Below are 13542 nucleotides of genomic sequence, written 5' to 3' on the forward strand. Positions count from 1 at the left end.
CCCCTAATAGGGGGTGGGGCCGACCGGCCAACCTCCCATGGCCCCTCCCCCAGCCACTGACCCCCGATCGGCCCCCAACCCTATTCGGGGGTGGGGCTGGCCAGTGCACAGCCCACAGCCCCTCCCCAAGGCCAGCCCTGCCCCCAATCGACCCCTGACCTCAATCGGGGGCAGGGCCCGCCAGCCAATTGCCCGAGACCCCTCCCCCACAGCCAGCCTGGCCCTGATCAGGCCCCTATCGGGGTGGGCCGGCTGGCCAACCTCCCGTCATCTCCTCCTCCCGACAGGCCCGGCCCCGATCTGCCCTGATTTGGGCCAGGCCAGCCGGACCCCACCTGTGCACGAATTTGTGCACTGGGCCTCTAGTATACTGTAGTGATACTGAGACAGATTTTAAAAGGAAACAAAGGGTCACTTGTGTTCATAGTGTTCCTAGTGCCAGGGTGGAGGGTGTGCACAGAAAAGGAATTTTTTTACAATGTAAGTGTTATTGTCACTTAAGTGATGAAGGACTTTGCCCTCATATAAACAAATTTCATGGATCAAAGTAGGTAGAGGTTGACTTTCACAGGCTCAATAGAATTAATGGTATTCATCTGTGTGAGACTGGCTCCCAAGGAGAGCATATCTCTGTGGGGTCCCTGCAAAATCCAGCAACAGAAAGCATCATTGCATTGGAACAAACTCATACTCAAACTCTTTCATAGAAGGTATCAATTATTATTGAGCATGTATTAAATCATAACACCATGGCTCTCAAGCCTCTCACAAGTGGAGACTTTAGGATAAGAACCCTTGGGAATAATGATACAGCATTTGTTGAGCACATACAAATGCAGGCACTGAGCTAAACAACTTACATGGGTTCTTTAATGACATCCTTACACCTTTATGAGATGGGCACTATAAATATTCTCATTTGATGGATGGAGCCACTGAGACCTAGAGAAGTTCAGGACTTCATACAAGGTCACATGGCTGCTAAGTGGTGAGCAGGCAGGCTGGGTGGGGAGACCCACACTCAGCCCTGTAGTGTGTGTGGTGGAGGAGAGTCCTGAATCACAGCCCTCTACCTCAACGTGTATAAGCTGCAGATAGATGGCAGAGGGTGAGGGTTGTGGTGGCTGGAAGAGAAGATGACTTTGGTCTTGTAACACATTGATCTGGGAAGACAGTCTCAGTGTCCTTAGTCTATGTAAACAACTGCCTGATAATAAAATAGGTAGATCCATGATAATAAAAATTTAAATAACCCTGCAGAGTTGAAGGATAAGCAAGGGGGATGATGGCCCTTTCTTTAGATTTTCTAGATCACTGCAGGCTGGGCTACCTGTTTTTGAGAAAACACAGAAAGCTGGGGCTGGGGCAAGGCCTGGAGCCTACTACATAAAATTTGCCCTTGATTTCTTTCAACATCTTAACAAGTCTGGGAATGTAAATAGTTGGAAAAAAAAAACACACACCAAGATCCAAGTACAAGTGGAAGATAGGAAGGTACAAGTGAAAGAATTGGAGCAAAGATGAGAGCTGAGGCCTTCCTAGGAAGGGGGAATGGGGGCTTGTTAACCATCCTTTTTGATATACTAGTAGACAATGACACTTTTCATTTTATATAAAGTGCTATAATATTGGAGGTCAGTGGTCTCTTTCCGATAAGACTGGTGCCCCTAAGCCCTTTAGGAATAAAAATTCTACCCCAGACATGGGTGGAAGAAATTCTGGGGAAACTGAGGACTTGTGTAAATCCAGTATAAATGGTTTTATGAAGGCAGCTGGTCAACCTGTATTTTATAATATCCAGGAGACTTGTGTAAATTCAGTATAAATGGTTTTATGAAGGCAGCTGGTCAACCTGAGCTGGAGACTCTTCTGTTACCAGAGGGTGAGAGAAGGCTCTGCTCTGTGTGGAGGAAGTGATGGAAGATGACTGGAGAGGAAAGCAAGTTATTGTCCTGATTCTTCTTGAAAAACAAACAAATAAAACCAGTTCCTTGGTTTTCATTCTTTCCAAGTTTTATGCATTTCAGAAATGCAGTCTATTCAGGTATTTCTTGTACAATTTTTAAATTTAAGACTGAAATGCTTGTTTTTTAGTAGGAGTCAATGTGTAGCTGATAGGCTCTTAACCTGTTACATATGTCCTGTCAGGAAGTCAACATTGCTCTGTGACAGACACTAAAGCAATAGTGAGCAAACATTTTGGTGGCTTTTGACAGAGTTGAACGGGCATAAACTTCAGCATCAGTAGCGTTGGGCTTGAATTCTGGCTCTATGAATGAGCGCTTCTGTGTCATCAGTCTCTTTCCAAATCTCTCAGAGGCCCACTTTCCTCATATTTTAAGTGGACATACAATCTACCTTAAGCAATTGTGATGACGATGAAATGAGATGAACAAAAGTGCCAAGGTGTTCAATAAACAGTAGGTATTGCTATTAGTGAGCTGATCTCTGGCAGGAGCAATAGTTATATATAGATTGTAGCTTTCTACCCAGATTAGCGAAAGGAAACAGGGCATGAATTCTCTAAAAATCATTTATATTGGGTATAGGATGCATTGTACATCTTTCCTCAAGCCTATGTACCTTGCCAATTACCTGCCACTCTGGCTAATACTGGAATTAACTTGTTTTTCTCAGCAATCTCTGAGAACTTGTTTGGTAGGGATGGTAGTCCAGAAGCATTCTGAGAAGTTTGTAAATAAAAGTGTTCAGGGAATTTAGCTTCAGCGAGAGTGATCTCGTCTCCACATCCCAATTGATTATCTATAAAGAAAAAATCCTTTGGAACTTTTTTCCTTAAGTGTGCATTGCTTATTTTTAGTTTTCCTCTTACTTCTCATGTGCTCTGTAATTGTAGCAGGACCAAAATAAATTTTCTTCTCCTGACTGCTCACAAATTGCAACATGATTGTGTATTTGATGTTTTATAGCATATTGTATCTCTCCCATAGGCACCGGGAGATTTATTTCCTCAGATTTCACTTTATCTTTTTTATAACATCCAGGAGAAAAATAAAACCATGGCAGAGTGTTCCCATCAATCAAGCATCCTTTTTAATGTCTTCCCTTTTGCTTTGTGCCAGTGTGACCTCTGATCTCAGCCATGTGGCCCTCAGAGTTCAATCATCCTTGTCCTAACCTAACTAGCAGTGCTTGAAATAGTAAAGAAACCTAGTTGCTTTTCATTTTAATTGGAAGGAATACTAGCTACATAATCCCCTTTAATCTGCAAGCAAACAAACCAAGAACACTGCCTTGGCCATCCATTGCTTGTTTCTGACTTTGTAATACTGGGTTTTAAACTCTGCAATACTGTACACCTTGTAAATCACAGTATTTACTATTGAATAAGCTTTCCCCTATCACTGGATTGTTAAGCAGGTACACACAAAATAAATTGGTTGTATGTTTATATTAGCTCTTTGCGCCCATGTTGCATAAGTATTTACGCAAACATGGCAAGTGGTACCTGTTGCATCATCTTACATAGCAAACAATTGCCTTGTGTGGATGTGAGTAGAAACACTTACAACCATATTGGCAACATATCTTAAACTGAAGGGAGTCAGGGGAACTTGTACTGCCATTCATCTGTGACCAGGTACTGGTGTTCTTTCTCAAGAATCATTCTAAGAGGAGCCTTGTGGAGAAAAACATAAGGCCTTCCATTGGTTGAGTCACTTGATATTTTGAAATTTTATAAAAATGTTTAACCTATCTTATATTAAATAAATCTTCACTATGAAATAGAAATAATCTCCATTTTCATAGATGAAGAAATGGAAGCTCAAAGTCAATGACCTACCCCATGTTACACAGCAGATCAACGGCAAGATCAGGATTTGAATTCTGATTGGTTGGATAGTTAAGCCCATGTCTTTCCTCTGGGACATGTGTCTAGTGTGAAGTTCAAGGAACTTTTTGACTCGAGGGCCACATAATATGCTAAGTGTCCGGTCGTCCAGTCGTCCATTCAACCAATCAAAGTGGAATATGCTAATTATATACTAAGGCCGCTCAACTGCTTGCTATGACATGCACCGACCACCAGGAGGCAGTCGACCGGTTGACCAGTCGCTGTGATGTGCACTGACCACCAGGGGGCAGATGCTCCGACTGGTAGGTTAGCTTGCTGCTGGGGTTCAGCCAAATGGGACTGAACAAGATGGGCTGGACGGACATGCCCTAGAGCCCTCCAGTGGCCCCTCCCCGGCTGGCTAACCTTCTGTGTCCCTCCCCGATCGTGCTCCTGTGGGGTCCCTCGGCCTGGCCTGCACCCTCTCGCAATCCGGGACCCCTTGGGGGATGTCGGAGAGCCAGTTTTGGCCTGATCCCCCAGGCCAGGCCAGGCCAAGGGACCCTACTGGTGTATGAATTCATGCACCAGGCCTCTAGTTAGATTAATAAAATATTGTTATTGTCATCAAAACGTATAATTTCCTGGGTGAAACCAGTCATACAAATAAATTATAAAGAGATCAAGTAAGTTTAATTGTACACAAAAATGTCAACTGGTTTAGACTATATAGTTCACTTGGCAAACTGTCCTATCCTGCCACACAATATGGTTTGTAATGGAGAGCAGAGATCTGACAAACTACAGCCTGAGGCCAAATCTAGCTATGCTCATTTATTTACATATCTTCTATGGTTGCTCTGTTGTTATAGTGGCAGAGGTGAGTTATTGCAACAGAGGTGATTATAGGGCCCATCAAGCTGGAAATATTTACTATCTGGCCCTTTACAAAAAAAGTTTACCCATCTCTGCTGTAGAGCATAAAAGAATTGCAACAGAGGTGATTATAGGGCTCATCAAGCTGGAAATATTTACTATCGGGCCCTTTACAAAAAAAAGTTTACCCATCTCTGCTGTAGAGCATAAAAGTAAACAAATACCAGAAATGAAGAAATAACAAATGAATATATAGCAGAACAAGCTCTCTGCTATAATGAATATGTCTTTAGCCTTTTACACAAGAATTAAATGCCTTAGTTCTTACAAAAGGTATCTTATTTCCTTTACATGTTATTAAAGTTATAAATAAATATGTATTTAAGACCCTGGCAAAAACGTAGGTTCTGGATTGGTTTGTTTATTGATGGACTCATTTTTTGCCATTTCAAGTTGTTAGCTTTGTTGAAAAGTTAATACCCCAAAACAAACAAACAAAAACTTCAGCATGCCCCACTCAAACATGTCTAGGTTTGATGAAACTAATAGCCAAATGCAAAATGAAGGAGGATATTGAGCCTAATAGTTGGAGTTCACACCTATCTATTTGGTACATGGGGAGATATCTTAATATTAATAATTGCATTCTCTTGACTCTTTATAAAGTGTCCCTAATTACCTGAAGGTTTTACATTCTTTAGCTGGTGACTGGTTTTCAAATTTCATGCAATGTTTAGCTTGAGTGGAAAAACAGGAAATAAGGCAGCAGTGTGACACAGAGGAAGTGGCTCAGGGAGCCTGGAGTTCTAATCTTGGCTGTGCAGCTCACTGGCTAAACCAGACATTTAATCTCTCTCTGCCCTCATTTCCTGTAACCTGAGTTTGGAGACACACACAGTGTGTGTGTGTGGGGGCGGGGGGCGGGGGGCGGAGGGAATAGAGCCTTTAAACTTTATTCCTACCTACCTTCCGTCTGAAAAACCTATTGTACCTCTCCATATCTTTGGGATTCTTAACAACAGAATTAACCTAGTTGAATTATTAATTCCAACATCTATTTAGAGAATGTTCTAAAAGCATGTCAGCTTCTTCCTGGCTATAAAGAGAGGTGTTCTAGGAGGTTAGTTGGGATAAACCAGGAAAGAGTGAGGCCATGCTGTGTTAAGAACTGAAATCTCCACCTTGTGAAAGTCCATTGTTTCCTGTAAGCCTGGTTAGGGAAAATAAGTGGGAAAGGAATCTTCAATCTGATCTACAGGAGGTCAAAATTCTCCTTTCCCAAAAGTATCTGCTTTACTCAGTTGGCCAACCAGGCCTGGCTTGAATGTTAAAATCACCCAATATGGCCTAATCAAACTTCTACCAGGGACAACTGGTCAACCTGAGGCCCATTACCTTTATCTGCAGCTGTCTGTACTATAGAGAGTCTGGAAACTTAGTTTGCTGGAGTCTGTGTGTACCTAGTTGTTTCTTAAACCCCAACAGGCCTGACTTTTCCTGGGCACAAGGGGAAACTGGCCTCATTAGGCTGGTGCCTATGGAGTCTTATGGTTTTTCAGTTTTCTCTCAGGACAATTTCTCATACGGCAGGGAAAGGACTTACTCTATTCTCCACGGGGAATTATTTGAGAGTTTCTAGTTTAATGTTTTTCAATTCTTATACATTCTTTACTGAATGCTTGTATTAGCTGTTGCTGACAGAGGTGTATAAAATTTCTATGAGACTGGCCCTAGTTGGTTTGGTTCAATGGATAGAGCATCAGCCTGGGGACTGAAGGGTCCTGGGTTTGATTCCAGTCAAGGGCACATGCCCGGGTTGTGGGCTTGATTCCCAGTATGGGGCGTGCAGGAGGCAGCTGATCAGTGATTCTCTTTCGTCATTGAAGTTTCTATATCTCTTTTCCTCTCCCTTCCTCTCTGAAATCAATAAAAAAAATATTAAAAATCTATGTGACTGTAGGTTTGTCAGTTTTTCTTTTAATTCTGTCAATATTTGCTTCGAAAAATTTGAAGATATGTCTTAGTTGCATACAGGTTCAGGACTGTTTTATCTTCTTGGTGAAGTTTTCCCTTTTATTATTATTATTATTATTATTATTTTAAAATATATTTTATTGATTCTTACAGAGAGGAAGGGAGAGGGATAGAAAGTTAGAAACATCGATGAGAGAGAAACATCGATCAGCTGCCTCCTGCACACCCCCCACTGGGGATGTGCCCGCAACTAAGGTACATGTCCTTGACCGGAATCGAACCCGGGACCCTTCAGTCCGCAGGCCGCTCTATCCACTGAGCCAAACAGGCCAGGGCTCCTTTTTATTATTAATCTTTCCATTCCAACTCATTTTTTCCCCCCAGAAGTCTATATTGTTTAACACTTGCCTGGTATGTCTAGTCCCCCCCACCCTTACATTTAATTCACTTTATTTTACTGCTATAAAAAGCATTTTGGTGGCCACAGCAGAATCCCAAGTTCTCTTCAATGACACCAGGTGTGGCTCTTCAAGATGATCAGGGAATTTCTGATCAGGAGACTGAGTGCTATCTCATCCCAGGTCAGAGTGAGAAAGTTGGGCTGTGCCTTGGAGATGGCATGAAAGATGGATTTAGCCAAGTTACCCCAGGGTAGTGACAAAATACCATTGGTTAGCAGTAGCCTGTTGGAAGGAGGGACAGAGAAATTACCACTATGGAAGGAAGGGATCAGAAACAGAATCGCAGAGTCACAGTGTCCATCCATCTTGTCAGGAGAGTGTAGGATTTGCTGATTTGTTTCCTAAGTATTCTTGCCTCAGCTAATGCATGCCTTGCCTAGATGAGGACACCCATGAAGAAGTTACCACTTCCTTGGAACATTCGACATCTAGATCAATGAGTCATTATGATTCCCACTTAGCCAAGGATACCTTAGAACTGGCATGCTGGTTTCCTGCTTTTTGTCTCTGAAAGGGTGCCATCCTGAGTACCTTATCCTCAAGAAAGGCCCCAGGAAGAAGTCAAGGGAGGAAAGAAGAGAGATTTCCTCCAGGAACTTCATCATCATGTCCTTGACATATGGCCCAGCTTGGTGTCCAAGACTAATTTCTGTCACTATCCTTGTCCTCTTTGCCTGCTCTGAGCACCAGCATCAACTCAGTCTTTAGTCTTTGGTGATTGTTTGAAGAAGCCATAGTGTACCTTTCCCATTAATTTCTTCAAGTCTGTCTGAGTCATTTAATCTCTCCATTAATGTGAGTGATTATATTTTTACTAGAGGCCCGTTGCACGAAGAGATTCGTGCAATAGGCCTTCCTTCCCCTGGCTGTCGGCACCCGTTTTCCTCCGGCACCCGGGACCCAGGCCTTCGCTCCGACTGCTGAAGAGAAGCCAAGCCTCTTCAGTCTTCAGTTGTCTTCAGTCTTCAGTCTTCACTCAGGCCGGAGCCTTCAGTCTTCGCTCCACACCTGCATATGCAAATTAACTGCCATCTTTGTTGGGTTAATTTGCATACTCATCCTGATTGGCTGGTGGGCATAGCGGAGTGACACCAATTTGCATGTTTCTCTTTTATTAGAGTAGGTAAATTAAGCACCAAGTAAATGTTAACTATTATTACCCTTCCTTTAATAATTTCTAGCATACTGATTGTATAGTCTTTTAGCTTGTTCTACTATCTGGGGTTCTTGGAGGTGTTAATTTTCCTGCGGTTACATCTGTTGACTCTTAGGGTGGATTGCTTCTTTGTGAGGTATGTAATTTTTCAATGTTTGGCTCATTTTTAGCTAGGTTTATTTTTAATGAACTCAAGTGCTTTGGGTTTATTGAGCAATTTGTGGTTTGCTTCCATTGGGTCTGCTTGGGTTATCACTGGTTTGAGGAAAAATTTTACATTAATTTCTGAATCATGGAATCTAGACTTGCCCATGGTGAAGCCTGCATTTTTTTTTTTAGAACACTTTTTGCACTTTCGGGTCCTTTTTAAAAAAGTGTTTTTATTGATTTTAGAGAGAGAAAGGGAGAGGGAGAGATAGAAACATCGATGAGAGAGAAACATCAATCGACTGCCTCCTGGCATGCCCCCTACTGGGGATTGAGCCCGCAACCTGGGCATGTGCCCTGACCAGGAATCGAACTGGTGACCTCTAGTGTTTGGGACAACGCTCAACCAACTGAGGCACACCAACTGGGTTTGGGAGTCCTTTTATACACATATACATATGTGTGTGTGTGTGTGTGTGTGTGTGTGTGTATTTATATTTTACCCACTATTCAAGATATTGCGGGATTTGGAGTCCTTTTTTCTGTATGTCTGCATGGTAAATTTTAGTTTGCAGCCAATTGTTCAATATTGCGCCTTTCCTCACAACACAAATATACAAAAACCAGCAAACTCCTAAACTTCAGGAAAATCTGTTTTATTTATCGTGAGGATGGTAATGAATTGGCCAAGGGGCTATCATCCTATATAATAAAAGGCTGATATGCAAATCGTCTGAACGGCTGAGCGACCGGTCACTGTGACGCACACTGACCACCAGGGGGCAGATGCTCAAAGCAGGAGATGCACCTGGTGGTCAGTGCGCTCCCACAGAGGGAGCGTTGCTCAGCCAGAAGCCCTGAGCCAGGCTTACGGCTGGCGAGCGCAGGCTGGTGAGTGTGGTGGCGGGACCCTCTCCCACTTCTGCGGCAGCACTAAGGATGTCTGAGAGCTCTGGGACTGCAAGAGGGCGCAGGCCTGGCTGAGGGACCCCCCCCCCCAGTGCATGAATTTCGTGCACCAGGCCTCTAGTAAAAAATTCAAAACAAAACAAAACAAACAGACTGCTATAGGCCAGGTATAAATAATAAAGAGGCTTTGTTGCATGAGAAATATTTAGCTAAGCCTTATATTCATAAACAGTGCAAAGAGAGTAAAAATTTTTTTATATATATATTTGGAGCTTTATGGTAGTGAAAGAAATATAAAATGGTAGGCATGCTGAAAATATCTGGCATTGGGATTCATGTAGAATTTTTTTATTGCTGTCAATAATTAGGTGGTGTTTCTTAACCTTTCCTGGGGACAGAAAAATGAACTTAACCTAAATATTTCTATAAATTTTCAGGGGGTCCATGGACCTCTGGGAGCCCATTGAAAGACATCCTTGAATTATATGGTATTTTGGCTAGAGTTAAAATACATTCATTATAATTGAGCACCTTGTAAGGGTTTCTGAGGGGCTTCGAAGCAGGCATCCATCTTTTCTACCCAATCTCTCAATAATTAGATCAATTAAAAATGTGTAGTTTAAAGAAATCCTCTTTGTTACAAATAGAATTCAGGTTGGGGATATGGGTCAATAGAGAACCATAACTGACCCCCAGGACTAGCCTGATTTACCCATCTGGACCCTGGTAGTCCAGACCAGGGCTGATGTTTCTACCTGGGTAACTAACTACTAAGTACCAAGTACTTAGGGTAAGTACTACGACAGGGAAGTAATAGTAAGTAGGAAGATCAGAAGAGTAAGTTTCCTCTCAGAGAAAATAGGAAGTGGACTTCAGCTATAGATCAGATATACTTTCAAAATTTACCAAGGACAGAGAAAGTAGGTGGTGGAGAGAGGCTTGGGGAAAATCCCACCCATGGAGACCAGGAGAGGGCAGAATATTTCCCCTCAGCAATGCTGATTATTGAGGACAGGTGCTTGCTTGTATGTAAGAGGGACTAGTCAGCTTAAAAATTTGCCGTGAAAAATCCTCAACCGGAGTTATACCCAGATTGCCTCTCTAGAATAGCTGGTGCCAGCAGGACAGCTCCTCATCACAAGAGGCATTTATGGATGCTGATTATGAGGGACTCGTCCCTGATACCATCTCGTTTCCCTGGCAACATGGCTCCACCTCCACAGCTCAGAACACAACTTTCCCAAGTCCATTGTCCTTGGGAAATTACATACAATTTACTGAATACCTGGAAGTGGTACTCTTCTTTCCTCTCACAAGATGGCATTTTTAAGGAGTTTACAGTAGGATTCCAGGGGCTGATAAAAATCACTAAAAGGTCGTCTGTCCACTTTAAGATGCTCCATGAGGTAAATCTATTGCTTTTTAAAATTTAGTACTTTAAAAAATCGATTCTTATGCACTCTCCTGAAATCTTAATTTTTCTCTCCTGATTTTTGGCTTGTATGCTATGAAGTCACAAACCTATGGCTTCTTTGCACTATTTCTACACTGCCCTTATGCCTTAGGTCACTCATAAACTCCAGTCCCTTTTCTCCTCTCAGGTTCTTTCTCATTTTTCTATTTTAGTGACTCATCTCAGTATGTTCCCGAAAGCCTCTGAAAGAAATTGTGTTCCTATTAAGAATCCTTTAAGACACAGTGTTCTCATAAATGCAACTTTGTGTAGCTGCTGTGGGTCTGAAATTTTTGGCTCCAATTTCACTTGAACTGGGATTAGCGTTTTCTGGGGCCCAAACAGCTCAGCTGCCTCTGTAAGGATTCAGTGGTTACAAGCCAGGACCACAGAGTACAGCTGTGAGTCCCTGCGGCAGGACCTCTTCCACGCATGCTCACTGGTAAACATTGATGTGTAAGCATTAATTCTTGCTTAGAAGGAAACGGAAAGGGCTTTTCTTGGATTCCAAGCCCGTCTTTTGGTTTCATTTCTGACAGATCTCTAATTTTTCTCAGACTTCTTGCCTGCTTCCAAAAGCAATTTCGGAAGTTGTTGGGGAAAAGTTAAATGTAAAATTTGAGCCAGATATTTTACTCTTTGTTCTTCAGTTATGTCTTAAATAACCTGCGTTTATAAATGAGGAAGCTGAGGTTTAAAAAGAAAGTGGAGGAGTCTGGATTTGAACCCAGAACTAACCAACATCAAAGCCAGTTCTTTGCACTGCTATGTAGTGGGCTCTTTTGACGTTACATCTCTGTTTACCTTAACATCACATCAATCAAGGCGGGTTGTAAAGATTACACTGCATAGTGCCCATATTTTTATCTGAAAAAAACGTAGGAGATATTCTTCACCCAATGTTTAAAACCTGTTTAACTCATTTCACAAAGCCTTTTTTACTGACTTTCATCACTATTCCATTACGTTTTATACCTATTTCCAGATGTAACCACTGAAAGCAGTAGCTATTTATCGATACAACCCTTTCTATATATACTTGCTTAGAAGTTTATGTACACATGCACACCTATATCCCTTATTTATTTATTTATTTAAAATTCTGTTAGATATGATTATGTCCCTTATTTATTTATTTATTTATTTAAAATTCTGTTAGATATGATTATGGTCTTGAACTTCCTTTTTTTCACTTAATAATGTCTTGAAGATGTTTATATGTCACTTCAAATAGGACCACCTTATTCTTCTTAATGCAACATAGTATCTCATTCCCTGTTAATACCAACATTTCCTAAGGTATGTTGCCTGGTTAGAATTCGGTTAAACAGTTAACTAGATTTCTTTACTGCAGACTATCAGAGCTTTCAGTATGACAATGTACATTATACATCTCCAAGAGCTCTCCAGGATGGATGGTCACCAAACCAAGTGCACCACTTTAGTTGATTTCAAGCTTTTCCGGGAAAGATGCTGTTTCACAGGCGATGCAAATTTAGGATGGTAGGCTAATCCTTAGAATGCCAGATATCAGCTAGCTGGACCGGCAGGGTGCAGTCAACAGGATACAGTTTAACAGGAACAAAACTGCTGCACATTGGCTTTAAATATCAGCAGCACAAGTATAAAGTAAGGATTAGTGATTCTTAAGAAAAAGGGAAGTCTATGATTGTACATGGATTTGCAAGATCAATATAAGCTGTCAAGCTGGTTGACTGCTTAAAATGCTAATGAAAATTTAAGATGCATACCTGGGATTGTGGTATTCAGATCAGCGGAGGTAATTCACTGTACTCCTGTTGACCCAGCTTAGTCCTTCAGCTTCTCAGAGGGAAAGCTCCACCTCTTAGCACCAAGAGCGATAAAATGCTTTTGCCCTGTCCCCTGACCCATCCTTGGAACACGAAAACGGGGCAGGAGGAGCAGATGGGAGCTTTCAGAGAACTTAAAAACCCAAAGCAATATTGTATATAGACATTTTGGAGTTTATAAAAGGTTTCCCAGGACCCATTTACTCCTCTCAATTCAGGGCTGCAGATGTTATTTCCTTCATTTTACAGAGGAAGAAATAAGCCTCAGAGGAGTTATCAAGACCAGAGTGCTCAGTCTAGGGTATTTGAACCACAGCGTCATTGTGTTTATATATGTGTGTTTTTTAACATTTCCTCTTGATTACCAAATGTTTCCCAACTCCATCGTCTGTCTTTGCTACTCACTAGAATACCCCATGTAGTAATTATGCTCATTTGAACAGAGCTCATCTGATTTATGACTGGTAACATGCTCTTTATACTCTTCTTCTTCGTCCTTTTTTTTTTTTAATGCTGAAATGATTAATGGCAACTGTGTTTGAATCATTGCACTATTCTGCCAATTCTTCCACTGTAATCTGGTCTCAGCTCTTTGTCAGCAGGGCTTTGCTGCTGTCCATTGTCCCAGAACTTGCTTGCAGAAATCATCCCCATCACTTAACAAAAAGTAACTCATTTATTTGGGGTGGATGAATGCTTATTCTTCTGTATCCTTCTGGCTAAGGGCTAGTCAACATGAAATATGCAATGTTCTATAGTGGTCTTTGGTAGTATCCACTCTTATTTTCAATGTGTTTTTAAAAATTATTTTTCAATTACAGTTGACGTACAATATTATATCTGTTTCAGGTGTACAACATAGTGTTTAGACATTTATATACCTTACTAGAGGCCCAGTGCACGAATTTGTACATGGGTGGGGTCCAGCCGGCCCTGCCCCAATCGGGGTGGATTGGGGC

This window comes from Myotis brandtii, unplaced genomic scaffold, assembly GCF_000412655.1.
Source record: "Myotis brandtii unplaced genomic scaffold, ASM41265v1 scaffold14, whole genome shotgun sequence".
Classification (NCBI taxonomy): Eukaryota; Metazoa; Chordata; class Mammalia; order Chiroptera; family Vespertilionidae; genus Myotis; species Myotis brandtii.